Source organism: Littorina saxatilis, linkage group LG14 (genome assembly GCF_037325665.1).
Source record: "Littorina saxatilis isolate snail1 linkage group LG14, US_GU_Lsax_2.0, whole genome shotgun sequence".
NCBI classification, from domain to species: domain Eukaryota; kingdom Metazoa; phylum Mollusca; class Gastropoda; order Littorinimorpha; family Littorinidae; genus Littorina; species Littorina saxatilis.
Genome location: NC_090258.1, coordinates 31,680,517 through 31,700,965, shown reverse-complemented (window position 1 = coordinate 31,700,965; position 20,449 = coordinate 31,680,517). Strand labels below are relative to the sequence as shown.

The 20,449-nt window shown below is 39.0% G+C and overlaps 2 long non-coding RNA genes across 3 annotated transcripts; both read left to right on the top strand.

Annotated features, from left to right (window-relative positions):
• The first annotated feature begins 990 nt into the window (after positions 1–990).
• LOC138946685 (uncharacterized) lies at positions 991–3,900 on the top strand. The gene is made up of 3 exons (XR_011449410.1): positions 991–1,182; positions 1,466–1,564; positions 2,615–3,900. It is a non-coding gene; the product is annotated as an uncharacterized lncRNA (long non-coding RNA).
• A 2,964-nt stretch (positions 3,901–6,864) lies between these two features.
• LOC138947572 (uncharacterized) lies at positions 6,865–10,961 on the top strand. 2 transcript variants are annotated; one of them, XR_011449714.1, is made up of 4 exons: positions 6,866–7,576; positions 7,967–9,270; positions 9,557–9,655; positions 10,714–10,961. It is a non-coding gene; the product is annotated as an uncharacterized lncRNA (long non-coding RNA). The 2 variants fall into 2 exon arrangements; XR_011449715.1 differs by lacking the exon at positions 9,557–9,655 and having other exon boundaries at positions 6,865–7,576.
• Positions 10,962–20,449: the final 9,488 nt, after the last annotated feature.

The following is a 20,449-nucleotide window of genomic DNA, read 5'->3' as shown; positions in this document are numbered from 1 at the left end:
TTCTTGGGCCAGGTGGTAACCCACTCCATGTCTCACCATTACCATGTATCTTCAATGGCGTGACATGGGCCAAGATTATGTACCCGCTGAACTGTAAGTAGTATGTGCACTAAGAATCCACGGAGATAAACATTGAGACAACTTCAGTGAGGAACAGAATTTCCTCCACTCAACCACTCAACATGTTATTATTCCCCAGTGAAATCAACGGACTGTTTATTGTGTGTGAATCGCCATATACGTATTTTGTGTGTATGATCTGAATATAGGTGCAAGGGCAAAGGGAGATAATTTGTTTACGTCTTTGTACCTAGCTTGAGTTCTGTGTGTGTGTATAGTGTGAGTCAATTGGTAAACAGAGATAGAACATGCACCTTTGACAGACTATTTACAAACAGACACTTCTGGTTTTCAGGTTTGCACTGGACTTACTTCCTTGCAAGCCTCAAAACGAGTTTGCATGGTTTAGCGTTCTATGTCCATTAGCCAATCGCGTTCACCCTTTTGTAATCCTGACAGCGATTAACCAATCAGAACTAAGCTTATTGTATCATTATTTCCCTGGCCTTTGTCGGGGAAAATGGCGATGAGAGCTGCCTACGTGTTCAACTATCTGAAGCTACAGTAAGTTGGTTTGTTTGTTTCATTTTTGTTGTTGGCAGTTTTGCGTTCCGGTCTGAAATGACTCTCTCTCAATAGGTGTATGGGAATTTACAACAACACAGATTTTCTGACTGATTTGGGTATTCCAATGTGCATTTGCATTACGGAGCTAACAAGTAAAATGCCATAGTTCAAATGCCCATTTATTATAGTTTTGTTGTTCTACGCTACTTCCACCGTGACTTCTTGACTATTCACTTCTGTTCTTTTCATCATGATATTTATGGATGCATTTAGCATGTTTCTAATACAAAGAGATATTTGTTTTGATCTAGAATGAGTGACTTGTGGTTGAACAACACTAGTACTAGTCTTGAGCACTGACAGCGTGTTAGATCTAAAACTGGAGGATTGTTCTCCCGTTTTTTTGTGCTTCCAACCATTGAAATAAGTATTGTGTCCTATTATATCTGACAGAAATGTGATTCGAAGCGGGACAGGCAGCGACGACAGCTGCAGCACACAGTCTGAGGGATACTCGCCACCACTGCCCCCTTTTGCTGAAGGGCCCAAAACAAGGTATGTTTCACAGCCAAAAATAGTGTGCCATTTTTTCATTCCTTTCTTTTCTCGGGCTGAAGAGGTATGTTTTAAAATGAGCAACATCTTGACATCACTTTCGTTGCAGTAGTATTAGTATCAGCAGCAGCAGCAGTTATCGTTTGTCATTACAGTGGCCCGGAGGGGAGATGGAGGGAGGGGGTGGGGGGTGCGCGGGAGAGGAAAAGGATGATGTGAAGAAGGGTGGGGAGGAGAGTTGTCAATAAAATGTCTCACTTTTGCTGCCGTTTTCATTTGACAGATGTGTAAGCGACAAGGGCAGACAAGACCAATCCGTGGAAGAGACTGTGTTCCCCCAAACAACTCAAGGCGTTCACATCAGATTGCAAGGAACAAGCAGGTATGGTGTCGGTTTCATTCACTTATTGAAGTTAGTGCAGATTCGAGTTGTTCATTTCTTTTTGTTCACATTAAGAACTGCCAGACTCATCCCAGATATAACATTATGCGTTTCTATATTGTCTATGTAGAGTGTTTATTTTGAGCATAATTAAAGATCAAGAACAGAATACCCTGGATATTGTTTTTGTCAATCAGATCACTCATTGATTAAAAAAAAATGTATTTCACACCACGTAACACATTTATTTACACAAGCTGTTCCCAAGGACTGCATTTGTGTAAAAGTATAGAGTTGTGTTTGTATTGCTAAAAGTCTTTAACGCGTTTTTGTTGGGAATAAAGACTCATGTGAGCTTGTAACTTGAATCCAGGGCGGTGATATTCTCTGAAGATTCTCTGCAAGTCAATCGCACCAAACATAAAAAAGAGATATTTACTTTACCATCAATACTGTCCTGACTGTTGTCGTAATTGTTTTAACATCTGATAGAGTTCAAATCCACAAGAAAAGTACATCTTGTTACACTTAGTGAAGAATGTTTTAACACAGGCGGGAAATCGAGACGAGGGTCTATTGACTGTGTCAGTGTGTGTGTGTGTGTGTGTATGTGTGTACATGTAGAGCGATTCAGAGAAAACTACTGGACCGATCTTAATAACACTTGACATGAGAGTTCCTGGGTATGATATCCCAAGATTTTTTCATTTTGTCGATAAATGTCTTCGATGACGTCATATCCGGCTTTAAGTGATAGTTGAGGCGGAACTGTCACGCTCTCATTTTTCAACCAAACTTTGGTCAAGCAATCTTTGACTCAGTCCGCACTTTGGGATTGAATTTCAATTAGTTAATTAGATTGTTCATTAAAGTTGTCATTAGAAACACATTTTCACTTACCGATTAAAGTGTTGCTTTGTATACCGATTGCTTTGTATTCCGCATCTTCTCCTGATAATCGTGTTCACCCACTGTTGTCTGATCCTACGGTTATTTGTGTGGTAGCTTGTCGCCATTATAATGGGATATTGTTAACTTTTATGTTGACAGGTGCTTAATCGGTGACTGCACCATTGCTCCTCATACATACGACGATTCAACACACGTTTCCGAAACCGTCATCAAGCCCCTCCATCCTAAGTGACGCAGATGATGCCTTACCTTCTTATCTGCTCTGACCTATGTTCCTCTGATGACCAGACGACACCAGCGAGGAAGAAAAATCCAGACAGCAGGATAACAAGAGACATAACATCAAGTACCTCCATCCTAAGTGACGCAGATGATGCCTTACCTTCTTATCTGTTCTGCTTTGAGAATGACTCTGACCTATGTTCCAACCATGGCAAGTGGCGAGACATGGTGTGCAACACAATTGCTTTCCAGCCTCAGTTATTCGAACAGTGCGTGGGTACAACCATCGACGACCACCTTCGGGACATGCGACAGTTGGGCAGGTGGGCAACAGCTTGCGAACTCTACGCCATCGCAACTTGGCTCGGTCGTCACCTGTACGTGTTCTCACCACACCCTGGGCAAGGCGACAACGCTGCGGCGTACAGATGGCTCTGATTCCCACCTCAGGAGGAAGCTGTCGAAATTGTTGGTGGGCATGATGAGTCGGTGCATCCACGGTATATCACACTGTGTCACACTCATGCCAACCACTTCGACCGAATTCGTCCGTTGCTGGCAGGTTGCAACTGCGAGATGCAACCACCTCGGCTTGCTGGAGAAGAGGCCACAATGGATCTTACCTAAATGACAATGCCAGCAACATACGACGGTTATGGACCGACGAAGAGGAAGAGGAGTACTATATACTGACAATTTTAAGTTTGACAATAACAGATGATGACCGCAGAGATGCAGAACGTTGGGACGAGGAGGGAGAGGGGGTGGGGGGATTGTATATTGTTTGTTAGTTATCCGAACAGGCTCATGGAACAAATCTACATCCAGTTAATCGCTGTAGTAGATAATTGTCATCAGTCGGATGGCAGAATGTCAGTGAATAGTTTTAGAAGGGGTGTAGACTGTAACTGGGGGAGATGGGGTGGTAAATGAATATATATACATCATAATTTGCAGGTTTGTGGTTTTGCTAGTTGAACACTCAACTACAATGTTTGTGGACACTGTGTGAATTACTATGTAATTCTACTAGCAAATGTAGCGCGCATGGTGTACAACTACAAATGATTATATAGTTCATCACACAGTTTTTAAGACTAATTAAACACATATTGTTCAAAAGTGGAACACTTCAGCTGAAAGTGAACACTGCACAATATATAGTTAACACTGGTATATTGGCGGCTTGTCAAGCCAGTTCTTTTTGTCATGCTGTTGCTTTAATGTTGTGTCCTTTGGAAATCGTTAGTCAAATTCAATAAATAAAACGTCTTATTGTCAAATCCTGGATTCTAATTCGTATTAGCAAACGAAAGCGAGAGAGACAGTGAGAAGGAAAACAAAAGTGTGTGTGTGTGTGTCTGTGTGTGTGTGTGTGTGTGTGTGTGTGTGTGTGTGTGTGTGTGACTGTTACAGACAAGGAGCAAGAACAAAGCGTGTGTGTGTGTGTACACGATTTCTTAGATTTTTATTTTTATTTTAAAATAATTGCGTTCAAGTCAATATTTTTCTTGTGAATATCAAAAGAGAGTATCAGACTTGTATTAAAAATAATGGTCTTTTTAAACGATATCAATGACACAAGAACGGATTAACAATAAAGTTAATCATTAGAGAGCGACCACAGAATGATAAGCAAAACAAGGAAAAACAGGAACATTCGTATCAGTTAATCACAAAGGAAAATACAAATTGTTCACCAAGGAAGTTGTTTTTGCATTCAGAAAATCACGAAATCACTGGACGTAAAGTCACATTTGAAAAACGTTCCAAAAGCACTGTTGCGTGTATTTCTTCTACTTTCAATTTTCTGAGATAATAAATTAGCAGAAAGCAGTAAGTCTACTTGCTGCTTTATGCCTTTTTCTCAGCCAGATATAACGCTAGGATATAATATGGCAGAAAGCAGTAAGTCCAATGCTGCTTTTTGCCTTTTTTTAAAATAAGATTTAAGTAGGGATATAATTTGGCAGAAAGCAGTATGTCCTCTTACTGCCTTTTACCATTATTTTTAAGTGAATGAGTTTGGGGAATTAATTCGGCAAAAGGCAGTAAGTCCACAAAAATCATTATTTCTAAGTGATGAATTAAATGAGGGTTTTAATATTCATAGCAGAAACGCACAATAATGCCCTACATGTTATCAGCAAACAAAGAAATCATTTAAAGCTTTTCATTCCAAAACAGTGATGCAAACAGAAAATGTCGATTTTCTCGAAACTATGTTTCATGGACTTGCTTCCTTCTGCCTTTACACGGCAGAATTGACAAGAAGAGCGGGGTAGTAGTTGCGCTAAGAAGGATAGCACGCTTTTCTGTACCTCTCTTTGTTTTAACTTTCTGAGCGTGTTTTTAATCCAAACATATCATATCTATATGTTTTTGGAATCAGGAACCGACAAGGAATAAGATGAAAGTGTTTTTAAATGGATTTGGACAATTTAATTTTGATAATAATTTTTATATATTTAATTTTCAGAGCTTGTTTTTAATCCGAATATAACATATTTATATGTTTTTGGAATCAGCAAATGATGGAGAATAAGATAAACGTAAATTTGGATCGTTTTATAATTTTTTTTTTTTTTTTACAATTTTCAGATTTTTAATTACCAAAGTCATTAATTAAATTTTAAGCCACCAAGCTGAAATGCAATACCGAAGTCCGGGCTTCGTCGAAGATTACTTGACCAAAATTTCAACCAATTTGGTTTAAAAATGAGAGCGTGACAGTGCCGTCTCAACTTTCACGAAAAGCCGGATATGACGTCATCAAAGACATTTATCAAACAAATCGCGAAAGGCGAAAATACAACATTTAGTCAAGCTGTCGAACTCACAGAATGAAACTGAACGCAATGCCATTTTACTCGTAGCATCGTCAGGCCACCGCTCATGGCAAAGGCAGTGAAATTGACAAGAAGAGCGGGGTAGTAGTTGCGCTAAGAAGGATAGCACGCTTTTCTGTACCTCTCTTTGTTTTAACTTTCTGAGCGTGTTTTTAATCCAAACATATCATATCTATATGTTTTTGGAATCAGGAACCGACAAGGAATAAGATGAAAGTGTTTTTAAATTGATTTGGACAATTTAATTTTGATAATAATTTTTATATATTTAATTTTCAGAGCTTGTTTTTAATCCGAATATAACATATTTATATGTTTTTGGAATCAGCAAATGATGGAGAATAAGATAAACGTAACTTTGGATCGTTTTATAAATTTTTATTTTTTTTTACAATTTTCCGATTTTTAATGACCAAAGTCATTAATTAATTTTTAAGCCACCAAGCTGAAATGCAATACCGAACCCCGGGCTTCGTCGAAGATTACTTGACCAAAATTTGAACCAATTTGGTTGAAAAATGAGGGCGTGACAGTGCCGCCTCAACTTTCACGAAAAGCCGGATATGACGTCATCAAAGACATTTATCAAAAAAATGAAAAAAACGTTCGGGGATATCAATCCCAGGAACTCTCATGTCAAATTTCATAAAGATCGGTCCAGTAGTTTAGTCTGAATCGCTCTACACACACACACACACACACACGCACGCACACACGCACGCACATACACCACGACCCTCGTTTCGATTCCCCCTCGATGTTAAAATATTTAGTCAAAACTTGACTAAATATAAAAAATGAAAAAAACGTTCGGGGATTTCATACCCAGGAACTCTCATGTCAAATTTTATAAAGATCGGTCCAGTAGTTTAGTCTGAATCGCTCTACACACACACACACACACGCACACACGCACGCACATACACCACGACCCTCGTTTCGATTCTCCCTCGATGTTAAAATATTTAGTCAAAACTTGACTAAATATAAAAAGCTGTTTAACAGCTGTGTTGTCAAATCGAGTTTTTTTCCCAAAGTCAGTGTGGCGCCTGCGCGAAACTAATGCGCATAAAAAACGGCGTCTGCTATTAAAACCTGAGATCAACGCATCGACGCAAAAACTGTCATTTTGTAAGTTTGGAACATCAAATCAAGGTCAGAACAGCTATATAATCGCTATTGTGTTTTCAGCGGAGCAATAGGGTCCGATATTTAGACTCGAACAAGTATAATGCGACTCGTCGGCATTATACGTGGACCGCTAGGTCGAAGATCAGTGATTGTAACGTGTTGTTTTGTTATAAATTAAAGGCACACTCAGCTTCCCGTAACCCTTTTTTTTTTGACCTCAGTTGCATGCAGGATGCTTCAACCCATATTTTTTGCCCGATTTTTTATTTAAAAATTTTTTTTTTTAAGGCGGGGAGCATCCTTCTTCCTTGGTCTTTTTCTGTATAACATAATCAACTTTATATTATACAAAACATAAACTTCTGTCTAATGTTTAACTCTATTTCCAATAAAATACGTAAGTCTAACTTCTTCCCATACTTAAATTTTCCTATGGTCATTTTTGTTATCAAAATACAATAATTTATAATATAAATTTGATCGTTTTTTAAATTTTCATTCCAAAAACCAAATAATATATCTGTTTCATTCAAAGTTATTGTGACAAATGGATTTGTACATATTTTATTCTGAATTAATGTTTAGCATTTTCATTAAATGTGTGCAGCTTTGCTTGTCATACTTTCAATCTGCATAGTGTGGCCTGATTATTGTAAGCTCTGCTTTCATTGGTTACCTCGTTTGGAATTGACCAATGGAAGAGGAGGTTACTAAATTGGAGGAACTTTAGATAGCCATGTTTGTTGTGTGAGTCAGAACATTCTCAATTGTCACTGAAGGAAGGTGTGTCTGTCCAAGTCTACACATCTGTAGAATGCTTCTCAACCAGCACTGAGGCCAACTGTATTTGCCTCATGCATTGACAAATCATGGTTGATTTATTGCTGTGATTACACAGGTATTTATTGATTTGTGTTTGTACGGTAGTCTTCATTGATGAAATGATTTTTGAGAATAATGTTGTGAATTGGATCAGAAGATGTGTGAGCTGTTGTCAGCCATTTTGGAAAAGAATGTTTGTATTTTCCTTTGTAATGTAGTATCTGGTAATTGGGCTGAAATGATATTGTAATAGCATAGGCTAGTTGATGGATAAATGTGGTATTATTGAGAAAGAGGGGAATTAATATTTTATGGGGAAGTTTGACTAAAATTGAGTGGTTGGAGTCAACATGGAAACTGAGTGGTTGAAAATCATGGAAAATGATTTATGGATTCAACTTGGGAAGAAAGGATAAAACTTCAGTATTCTTCTAGAGACTTATGATGGTATAAACTTTTTATACAGCACCCCGGTTGGAGCCAGGATGTCACTCCGATGTGGGAAGAGAAGAAGAAGAGAACATCCCCTCCTTGTCATCACTGCACTGGAAGGACAGATGCAACGGCAAGGTTGAAACTCAGCGCAGGAGTTCTTGGGCCAGGTGGTAACCCACTCCATGTCTCACCATTACCATGTATCTTCACTGGCCTGACATGGGCCAAGATTATGTACCCGCTGAACTGTAAGTAGTATGTGCACTAAGAATCCACGGAGATACACATTGAGACAACTTCAGTAAGGAACAGAATTTCCTCCACTCAACCACTCAACATATTATTATTCCCCAGTGAAAGCAACGGACTGTTTATTGTGTGTGAATCGCCATATATGTATTTTGTGTGAATGATCTGAATATAGGTGCAAGGGCAAAGGGAGATAATTTGTTTACGTCTTTGTACCTAGCTTGAGTGCTGTGTGTGTGTAGTGTGAGTGAATTACTAAACAGAGATAGAACATGCACTTTTGATAGAATAATTATTTACACACAGACACTTCTGGTTTTCAGGTTTGCACTGGACTTACTTCCTTGCAAGCCTCAAAACGAGTTTGCATGGTTTAGCGTTCTATGTCCATTAGCCAATCGCGTTCACCCTTTTGTAATCCTGACAGCGATTAACCAATCAGAACTAAGCTTATTGTATCATTATTTCCCTGGCCTTTGTCGGGGGAAATGGCGATGAGAGCTGCCTACGTGTTCAACTATCTGAAGCAACAGTAAGTTGGTTTGTTTGTTTCATTTTTGTTGTTGGCAGTTTTGCGTTCCGGTCTGAAATGACTCTCTCTCAATAGGTGTATGGGAATTTACAACAACACAGATTTTCTGACTGATTTGGGTATTCCAATGTGCACTTGCATTACGGAGCTAGCAAGTAAAATGCCATCTAGTTCAAATGCCCATTTATTATAGTTTTGTTGTTCTACGCTACTTCCACCGTGACTTCTTGACTATTCACTTCTGTTCTTTTCATCATGATATTTATGGATGCATTTAGCATGTTTCTAATACAAAGAGATATTTGTTTTGATCTAGAATGAGTGACTTGTGGTTGAACAACACTAGTCTTGAGCACTGACAGCGTGTTAGATCTAAAACTGGAGGATTGTTCTCCCGTTTTTTTGTGCTTCCAACCATTGAAATAAGTATTGTGTCCTATTATATCTGACAGAAATGTGATTCGAAGCGGGACAGGCAGCGACCACAGCTGCAGCACACAGTCTGAGGGATACTCGCCACCACTGCCCCCTTTTGCTGAAGGGCCCAAAACAAGGTATGTTTCACAGCCAAAAATAGTGTGCAACATTTTTTCATTCCTTTCTTTTCTCGGGCTGAAGAGGTATGTTTTAAAACGAGCAACATCTTGACATCACTTTCGTTGCAGTAGTATTAGTATCAGCAGCAGCAGCAGTTATCGTTTGTCATTACAGTGGCCCGGAGGGGAGATGGAGGGAGGGGGTGGGGGGGTGCGCGGGAGAGGAAAAGGATGATGTGAAGAAGGGTGGGGAGGAGAGTTGTCAATAAAATGTCTCACTTTTGCTGCCGTTTTCATTTGACAGATGTGTAAGCGACAAGGGCAGACAAGACCAATCCGTGGAAGAGACTGTGCTCCCCCAAACAACTCAAGGCGTTCACATCAGATTGCAAGGAACAAGCAGGTATGGTGTCGGTTTCATTCACTTATTGAAGTTAGTGCAGATTCGAGTTGTTCATTTCTTTTTGTTCACATTAAGAACTGCCAGACTCATCCCAGATATAACATTATGCGTTTCTATATTGTCTATGTAGAGTGTTTATTTTGAGCATAATTAAAGATCAAGAACAGAATACCCTGGATATTGTTTTTGTCAATCAGATCACTCATTGATTAAAAAAAAAAGTATTTCACACCACGTAACACATTTATTTACACAAGCTGTTCCCAAGGACTGCATTTGTGTAAAAGTATAGAGTTGTGTTTGTATTGCTAAAAGTCTTTAACGCGTTTTTGTTAGGAATAAAGACTCATGTGAGCTTGTAACTTGAATCCAGGGCGGTGATATTCTCTGAAGATTCTCTGCAAGTCAATCGCATCAAACATAAAACAGAGATATTTACTTTACCATCAATACTGTCCTGACTGTTGTCGTCATTGTTTTAACATCTGACAGAGTTCAAATCCACAAGAAAAGTACATCTTGTTACACTTAGTGAAGAATGTTTTAACACAGGCGGGAAATCGAGACAAGGGTCTATTGACTGTGTCAGTGTGTGTGTGTGTGTGTGTGTCTGTGTGTACATGTAGAGCGATTCAGAGAAAACTACTGGACCAATCTTAATAACACTTAACATGAGAGTGAGAGTTCCTGGGTATGATATCCCAAGATTTTTTCATTTTGTCGATAAATGTCTTCGATGACGTCATATCCGGCTTTAAGTGATAGTTGAGGCGGAACTGTCACGCTCTCATTTTTCAACCAAACTTTGGTCAAGCAATCTTTGACTCAGTCCGCACTTTGGGATTGAATTTCAATTAGTTAATTAGATTGTTCATTAAAGTTGTCATTAGAAACACATTTTCACTTACCGATTAAAGTGTTGCTTTGTATACCGATTGCTTTGTATTCCGCATCTTCTCCTGATAATCGTGTTCACCCACTGTTGTCTGATCCTACGGTTATTTGTGTGGTAGCTTGTCGCCATTATAATGGGATATTGTTAACTTTTATGTTGACAGGTGCTTAATCGGTGACTGCACCATTGCTCCTCATACATACGACGATTCAACACACGTTTCCGAAACATCAAGCCCCTCCATCCTAAGTGACGCAGATGATGCCTTACCTTCTTATCTGCTCTGACCTATGTTCCTCTGATGACCAGACGACACCAGCGAGGAAGAAAAATCCAGACAGCAGGATAACAAGAGACATAGCATCAAGTACCTCCATCCTAAGGGACGCAGATGATGCCTTACCTTCTTATCTGTTCTGCTTTGAGAATGACTCTGACCTATGTTCCAACCATGGCAAGTGGCGAGACATGGTATGCAACACTATTGCTTCCCAGCCTCAGTTATTCGAACAGTGCGTGGGTACAACCATCGACGACCACCTTCGGGACATGCGACAGTTGGGCAGGTGGGCAACAGCTTGCGAACTCTACGCCATCGCAACTTGGCTCGGTCGTCACCTGTACGTGTTCTCGCCACACCCTGGGCAAGGCGACAACGCTGCAGCGTACAGATGGCTCTGATTCCCACCCCAGGAGGAAGCTGTCGAAATTGTTGGTGGGCATGATGAGTCGGTGCATCCACGGTATATCACACTGTGTTACACTCATGCCAACCACTTCGACCGAATTCGTCCGTTGCTGGCAGGTTGCAACTGCGAGATGCAACCACCTCGGCTTGCTGGAGAAGAGGCCACAATGGATCTTACCTAAATGACAATGCCAGCAACATACGACGGTAATGGACCGACGAAGAGGAAGAGGAGTACTATATACTGACAACTTTCCGTTTGACAATAACAGATGATGAGCGCAGAGATGCAGAACGTTGGGACGAGGACGGCGAGGGGGTGGGGGGATTGTATGTTGTTTGTTAGTTATCCGAACAGGCTCATGGAACAAATCTACATCCAGTTAATCGCTGTAGTAGATAATTGTCATCAGTCGGATGGCAGAATGTCAGTGAATAGTTTTAGAAGAGGTGTAGACTGTAACTGGGGGAGATGGGGTGGTAAATGAATATATATACATCATATTTTGCAGGTTTGTGGTTTTGCTAGTTGAACACTCAACTACAATGTTTGTGGACACTGTGTGAATTACTATGTAATTCTACTAGCAAATGTAGCGCGCATGGTGTACAACTACAAATGATTATATAGTTCATCACACAGTTTTTAAGACTAATTAAACACATATTGTTCAAAAGTGGAACACTTCAGCTGAAAGTGAACACTGCACAATATATAGTTAACACTGGTATAATGGCGGCTTGTCAAGCCAGTTCTTTTTGTCATGCTGTTGCTTTAATGTTGTGTCCTTTGGAAATCGTTAGTCAAACTCAATAAATAAAACGTCTTATTGTCAAATCCTGGATTCTAATTCGTATTAGCAAACGAAAGCGAGAGAGACAGTGAGAAGGAAAACAAAAGTGTGTGTGTGTGTGTCTGTGTGTGTGTGTGTGTGTGTGTGAGTCAGTGTGTGTGTGTACCCATGTTTCCACAGGTTTGGTTGCCTAAATCACCATAAGGCAACCATCCACACGTGGATGGCAACCTAAACTCTGGATGGCAACCTAATTGTGTGGATGGTCGCTTCATTTAACACCGTTAAATTGACTTTTTTGACGGAAAGAATGTCATAACAATGTTCAAAATGACATTCTTTCCGTCCTCTATAGGCGACGAAATAGGTCAAATTTTGTGCATTTTTTAGTGCAAAATTCTTCGATGCCGGAGCGAGTACTGCACCCAGTGCTGTTGTAGTGCAAGTGCACTAGAAAGGCACTACACCCAGTGCCGCCTCTTAGGTAACCATCCACACTTTAGGTATGTGTGTGTGTGTGTGTGTGACTGTTACAGACAAGCAGCAAGAACAAAGCGTGTGTGTGTGTGTACACGATTTCTTAGGTTTTTATTTTTATTTTAAAATAATTGCGTTCAAGTCAATATTTTTCTTGTGAATATCAAAAGAGAGTATCAGACTTGTATTGAAAATAATGGTCTTTTTAAACGATATCAATGACACAAGAACGGATTAACAATAAAGTTAATCATTGGAGAGCGACCACAGAATGATAAGCAAAACAAGGAAAAACAGGAACATTCGTATCAGTTAATCACAAAGGAAAATACAAATTGTTCACCAAGGAAGTTGTTTTTGCATTCAGAAAATCACGAAATCACTGGACGTAAAGTCACATTTGAAAAACGTTCCAAAAGCACTGTTGCGTGTATTTCTTCTACTTTCAATTTTCTGAGATAATAAATTAGCAGAAAGCAGTAAGTCCACTTGCTGCTTTATGCCTTTTTCTCAGCCAGATATAACGCTAGGATATAATATGGCAGAAAGCAGTAAGTCCAATGCTGCTTTTTGCCATTTTTTTAAAATAAGATTTAAGTAGGGATATAATTTGGCAGAAAGCAGTATGTCCTCTTACTGCCTTTTACCATTATTTTTAAGTGAATGAGTTTGGGGAATTAATTCGGCAAAAGGCAGTAAGTCCACAAAAATCATTATTTCTAAGTGATGAATTAAATGAGGGTTTTAATATTCATAGCAGAAACGCACAATAATGCCCTACATGTTATCAGCAAACAAAGAAATCATTTAAAGCTTTTCATTCCAAAACAGTGATGCAAACAGAAAATGTCGATTTTCTCGAAACTATGTTTCATGGACTTGCTTCCTTCTGCCTTTACACGGCAGAATTGACAAGAAGAGCGGGGTAGTAGTTGCGCTAAGAAGGATAGCACGCTTTTCTGTACCTCTCTTTGTTTTAACTTTCTGAGCGTGTTTTTAATCCAAACATATCATATCTATATGTTTTTGGAATCAGGAACCGACAAGGAATAAGATGAAAGTGTTTTTAAATGGATTTGGACAATTTAATTTTGATAATAATTTTTATATATTTAATTTTCAGAGCTTGTTTTTAATCCGAATATAACATATTTATATGTTTTTGGAATCAGCAAATGATGGAGAATAAGATAAACGTAAATTTGGATCGTTTTATAAATTTTTATTCTTTTTTACAATTTTCAGATTTTTAATGACCAAAGTCATTAATTAATTTTTAAGCCACCAAGCTGAAATGCAATACCGAAGTCCGGGCTTCGTCGAAGATTACTTGACCAAAATTTCAACCAATTTGGTTGAAAAATGAGGGCGTGACAGTGCCGCCTCAACTTTCACGAAAAGCCGGATATGACGTCATCAAAGACATTTATCAAACAAGTCGCGTAAGGCGAAAATACAATATTTAGTCAAGTAGCTGTCGAACTCACAGAATGAAACTGAACGCAATGCCATTTTACTCGTAGCATCGTCAGGCCACCGCTCATGGCAAAGGCAGTGAAATTGACAAGAAGAGCGGGGTAGTAGTTGCGCTAAGAAGGATAGCACGCTTTTCTGTACCTCTCTTTGTTTTAACTTTCTGAGCGTGTTTTTAATCCAAACATATCATATCTATATGTTTTTGGAATCAGGAACCGACAAGGAATAAGATGAAAGTGTTTTTAAATTGATTTGGACAATTTAATTTTGATAATAATTTTTATATATTTAATTTTCAGAGCTTGTTTTTAATCCGAATATAACATATTTATATGTTTTTGGAATCAGCAAATGATGGAGAATAAGATAAACGTAACTTTGGATCGTTTTATAAATTTTTATTTTTTTTTACAATTTTCCGTTTTTTAATGACCAAAGTCATTAATTAATTTTTAAGCCACCAAGCTGAAATGCAATACCGAACCCCGGGCTTCGTCGAAGATTACTTGACCAAAATTTGAACCAATTTGGTTGAAAAATGAGGGCGTGACAGTGCCGCCTCAACTTTCACGAAAAGCCGGATATGACGTCATCAAAGACATTTATCAAAAAAATGAAAAAAACGTTCGGGGATATCAATCCCAGGAACTCTCATGTCAAATTTCATAAAGATCGGTCCAGTAGTTTAGTCTGAATCGCTCTACACACACACACACACACACACGCACGCACACACGCACGCACATACACCACGACCCTCGTTTCGATTCCCCCTCGATGTTAAAATATTTAGTCAAAACTTGACTAAATATAAAAAAAGAAAAAAAAGTTCGGGGATTTCATACCCAGGAACTCTCATGTCAAATTTTATAAAGATCGGTCCAGTAGTTTAGTCTGAATCGCTCTACACACACACACACACACACGCACACACGCACGCACATACACCACGACCCTCCTTTCGATTCCCCTCGATGTTAAAATATTTAGTCAAAACTTGACTAAATATAAAAAGCTGTTTAACAGCTGTGTTGTCAAATCGAGTTTTTTTCCCAAAGTCAGTGTGGCGCCTGCGCGAAACTAATGCGCATAAAAAACGGCGTCTGCTATTAAAACCTGAGATCAACGCATCGACGCAAAAACTGTCATTTTGTAAGTTTGGAACATCAAATCAAGGTCAGAACAGCTATATAATCGCTATTGTGTTTTCAGCGGAGCAATAGGGTCCGATATTTAGACTCGAACAAGTATAATGCGACTCGTCGGCATTATACTTGGACCGCTAGGTCGAAGATCAGTGATTGTAACGTGTTGTTTTGTTATAAATTAAAGGCACACTCAGCTTCCCGTAACCCTTTTTTTTTTGACCTCAGTTGCATGCAGGATACTTCAACCCATATTTTTTGCCCGATTTTTTATTTTATTTTTTTTTAAGGCGGGGAGCATCCTTCTTCCTTGGTCTCTTTCTGTATAACATAATCAACTTTATATTATACAAAACATAAATTTCTGTCTAATGTTTAACTCTATTTCCAATAAAATACGTAAGTCTAACTTCTTCCCATACTTAAATTTTCCTATGGTCATTTTTGTTATCAAAATACAATAATTTATAATATAAATTTGATCGTTTTTTAAATTTTCATTCCAAAAACCAAATAATATATCTGTTTCATTCAAAGTTATTGTGACAAATGGATTTGTACATATTTTATTCTGAATTAATGTTTAGCATTTTCATTAAATGTGTGCAGCTTTGCTTGTCATACTTTCAATCTGCATAGTGTGGCCTGATTATTGTAAGCTCTGCTTTCATTGGTTACCTCGTTTGGAATTGACCAATGGAAGAGGAGGTTACTAAATTGGAGGAACTTTAGGTAGCCATGTTTGTTGTGTGAGTCAGAACATTCTCAATTGTCACTAAAGGAAAGTGTGTCTGTCCAAGTCTACACATCTGTAGAATGCTTCTCAACCAGCATTGAGGCCAACTGTATTTGCCTCATGCATTGACAAATCATGGTTGATTTATTGCTGTGATTACACAGGTATTTATTGATTTGTGTTTGTACGGTAGTCTTCATTGATGAAACGATTTTTGAGAATAATGTTGTGAATTGGATCAGAAGATGTGTGAGCTGTTATCAGCCATTTTGGAAAAGAATGTTTGTATTTTCCTTTGTAATGTAGTATCTGGTAATTGGGCTGAAATGATATTGTAATATCATAGGCTAGTTGATGGATGAATGTGGTATTATTGAGTAAGAGTGGAATTAATATTTTATGGGGAAGTTTGACTAAAATTGAGTGGTTGGAGTCAACATGGAAACTGAGTGGTTGAAAATCATGGAAAAGGATTTATGGATTCAACTTGGGAAGAAAGGATAAAATTTCAGTGTTCTTCAAGAGTCTTGTGATGGTATAAACTTTTTATACAGCACCCCGGTTGGAGCCAGGATGTCACTCCGATGTGGGAAGAGAAGAAGAAGAGAACATCCCCTCCTTGTCATCACTGCACTGGAAGGACAGATGCAACGGCAAGGTTGAAACTCAGCGCAGGAGTTCTTGGGCCAGGTGGTAACCCACTCCATGTCTCACCATTACCATGTATCTTCAATGGCGTGACATGGGCCAAGATTATGTACCCGCTGAACTGTAAGTAGTATGTGCACTAAGAATCCACGGAGATAAACATTGAGACAACTTCAGTGAGGAACAGAATTTCCTCCACTCAACCACTCAACATATTATTATTCCCCAGTGAAAGCAACGGACTGTTTATTGTGTGTGAATCGCCATATATGTATTTTGTGTGTATGATCTGAATATAGGTGCAAGGGCAAAGGGAGATAATTTGTTTACGTCTTTGTACCTAGCTTGAGTGCTGTGTGTGTGTGTAGTGAGAGTGAATTAGTAAACAGAGATAGAACATGCACTTTTGATAGAATATATATTTACACACAGACACTTCTTAATATTTATAACTTCAACAAATTTCAGCAAAACCCCCTCGTAACATTTGGTGACCCCGTTTTCTCTGTGTTAGGTAAAATATATTGTTATTGTTTCATTTTTGCATTGTTAAATTGAAATTTTCCCCAGGTTGGCGTGTTAGTCGTTGATTATTTTTTGGTAGGTCACGTACACAATTTTCCTACAAGAATTTTGTTTTGGATTTCATGTTTGCGTGATTGTGATGTGTATGTCTTGCTTTGTGTTCAGGCCGTCTCCAGCTTTACGGCAGTGCTTCTTGTATAGTTCTGAGCACTGAGGGCTTAGCTTCATTTTTCTTCCTGTGGGGTCTTTCATTTTTCTTTCACTGCTCTTTTCTGCGCTTTACTTAATAATTTTGTAGAACATTATCTTCTTTTGAATAGGGAGCTATCCTTTGGGAAACCCTTTGCCTTTATTTTAGTTGTAGGGTTTTCAGCCCCTAGTTATTTTTTCATTTGAGTAGTTTGGTTTTGCCGTCTTTGAAATTTTGTTTTATTTGGTTAAGTTTTGTTTTGTTTATTTAGTTGTTACATAGTTTGGGTTAGACTTTATTTAATACAAGATTTTCATTTGGTTTGTTACTTAAGCTGTTGGAGATTTTGCACTTTGAAAATTTTAGTTTAGACTTATTGTGCAGTTTTAGTTGAGTGATTTAGTTGCCTCCCTTTATTTATATATTTTTTTTCTCCAACTACACTTTTTGTGTTAGTTTCAAAAGTTTGGCTTAATTTATGTATAGTTTATTTATCTAGCGTTTTATTTGAATTGTTTTGATATTATTACTGGACATTCAATTTTTGTTGAGGGGCTAGGACTTTGTTTTATTTTAATTCTTCTTACAAGTTAGGGTTTGTGGAAGTTAGGTGTTGACTGTAAGTTGTAGTTTGTAGTGTTTGTACTTGTATACATGTCTTTAAACAAACTTAATTTATTTGACTTTATTCAACTTTATTTATATTTGACTTTGATCAGAATTTCTAGATTTGTACGAAAGACTTACGCCAAAGCGTGTTTTGATACATTCTTTTATCAACTAAGCCTATCTTTTGCCAGATATTGTATTTTGCTGTGTACAGTTTGCAAGTGGAGTTTTGGACTTACACTTTTGTTTTGGAAAATGTTTCAATTTTTTCTCCTAATTTTGACAATTTTGGTGTAACTTTGATAGTTTGAAAACTTGCACTATGGAGAAGGAAGATGATTATGATGAGTTATTTGACAAGTTTCTTAAACAAGCAGAAACTCTGGGTCTTGTTGAGGAACGACGGGAAAAATACACAAAAGAAAGTTTTGACCGTTTGGAGAGGAAAAAAGAAATGGAAGAAAGACGAAAAGAAAAAGAAATGGAAATGGAAGAAAGACAAAGAGAAAAAGAAATGGAACAAAAACAAAAAGAATTAGAACACCTGACTAGGCAAAAAGAACTTGAGGTTAGGAAGGCAGAAATTGATGCTGGGACACGTGCACCGCAAAATAGTCAGGATAGTGTTGGTGCTCGTCCAGTCTATCCCAAGCTTCCTACTTTTAAGGAACAGCATGATGACATCGATTCTTACTTGTACATATTTGAGACGCATGCAACAACCCTGGGCTGGGAGAAATCAAAATGGATTACGTTCTTATCTGCACTTTTAGAGGGAAACGCGTTGAATCTTTACCATAGCCTTGCAGCTACAGGTGCAGTGACATACGAGTGTCTCAAAGAAAACTTACTGAAGAAGTTTCAGTGTACTTCGGAAACCTTTAGAAAGAAACTCAGGTAAATTAGACCAAGCGCAAAAGAACCGTTCCAAACTTTCGGGATAGAACTTCAAAGGTTGTTTGACCGCTGGGTTGCGCTGTCAGGAATTGAAAAAGATGTTGAAGGTTTGACAAACCTGATTTTAGGTGAACAATTTCTGGAAAGTGTGTCAGCGGACTTAGCGACATTCATTCGTGAGAGGGGTCTGGTCAAACTTGATGAGATGGTCAAAGCTGCAGAAAGTTATCGTTTAGCTAGACCAGGGAAAAACCTATCACGGAAGTCAGGTTCTACCATTTTTTCTGTCAGTTCTTGTGTCCAAGAAGAGATTGCTGCTGCTGCTCTTTCACAAGGTGATGTTCACAGAGGTGGCCAGCAGTATCGTCGGTTCGGTTCCAGTTTTGGTGGACGTGATTGTAGCAGGACTCACTGGAGCTATGGAAGGGGGACTTCAGAATCTCAGACATATCCACCAGGTGATTCATATAGTCCACGTGGGAGTAGACGCCACACCTTCTCAGCCGCGCTGTGCAGGTCAGAATTCGGTTCGCGGCCTAGCCGACCCAGTTGTTCCTGCCAGTGCGCCCGCACTGGCTTGTTACCAGGGCAATGGAAATCCAAAATGGCGGCCAGCAGAGTCTCACTATCTCTGGCGAGTGCTGTTTCTAGGAGATTTACAACACATTCCCTTCATTCTAATGCCCCACTATCTTGCACCAGTCTGTCAGCCAGGCAATTAGCTTGCTGTGTGTCGAGCCAGGGATGTTTATCCCCACTGTAATTGATAGTAGGCAGCTTTAAGTGAAACAGGCCCCTTGGCACTGAGCAGGAAATGGATTCCAGATGTTAAAACAAATGCCCCCTTATCTCAGTTCCCTCTAATCCTGTAGCTTTGCTGGTACCTAGACCTGTTGGGAGAGATGCTATGCTGCAGGTTGTAATAAACAGTTCTAGGGGAAGCAAGACTTGTCTGGGGGGAAAAAGGGTGGGGGGGGGGGGGGCGCCAAGGGTTTGGTCTGTACTTTGGGACGAGTGTCTACTCCCACTCACTGTGCTCTCTGTTCTGTGGAAAGCAAGCACTACTGGAATGAATATGTGCCTTATCTAAAGGAAAGTGAATGTGTTGGTATCTGTGCTGTTTTATTTTGTTGTTTTTGTGTGGACTGTGCTCATTTTCATGCCGTCAAAATGAATTGTGAAAGTTGTATACAATACAATGGAGTGCAGTGTATTGGATTAGCAGTTATTCATTCTACTTTCTGGTGCAAAGGTAAGGCTTGCTTCATTCATTCTGCTTGCTGTTCTGTGTTTAGCATGCTTGTTGCCTCTAAAACAAAACTGTATTATGTCTGTAGTAAAAGTGTGCTAACACTTTCAAAACACACCAAAGCACCTCAATCAGTTAGTACTAATAAATACTTCTTACCAAATTGAAATGGGATTACAATTGCATTGAGTGGTATCTGCAGAAATCGATCTAGTCATGTGTCAAATTTCAAAAAAGAAATGCAACAAACGGCTCAGCTATCATTAAATAAAGTTGTAAGTAAGAGTATTACAGCTACGGTCAGACAGGCCAGTTTGTTGCTGGCACCCTCAGCTGACTGGCTGGCTCGCTGTGTGCAGCTGGCTGGGCTATTTATAGATGGCTGCTCTAGATAACCGAATTCTCAGTGCTGGGAAGGTGTGACGCAGTCGTGCAGGTTCTCAACGAGGTGGTCCATTCCGACAG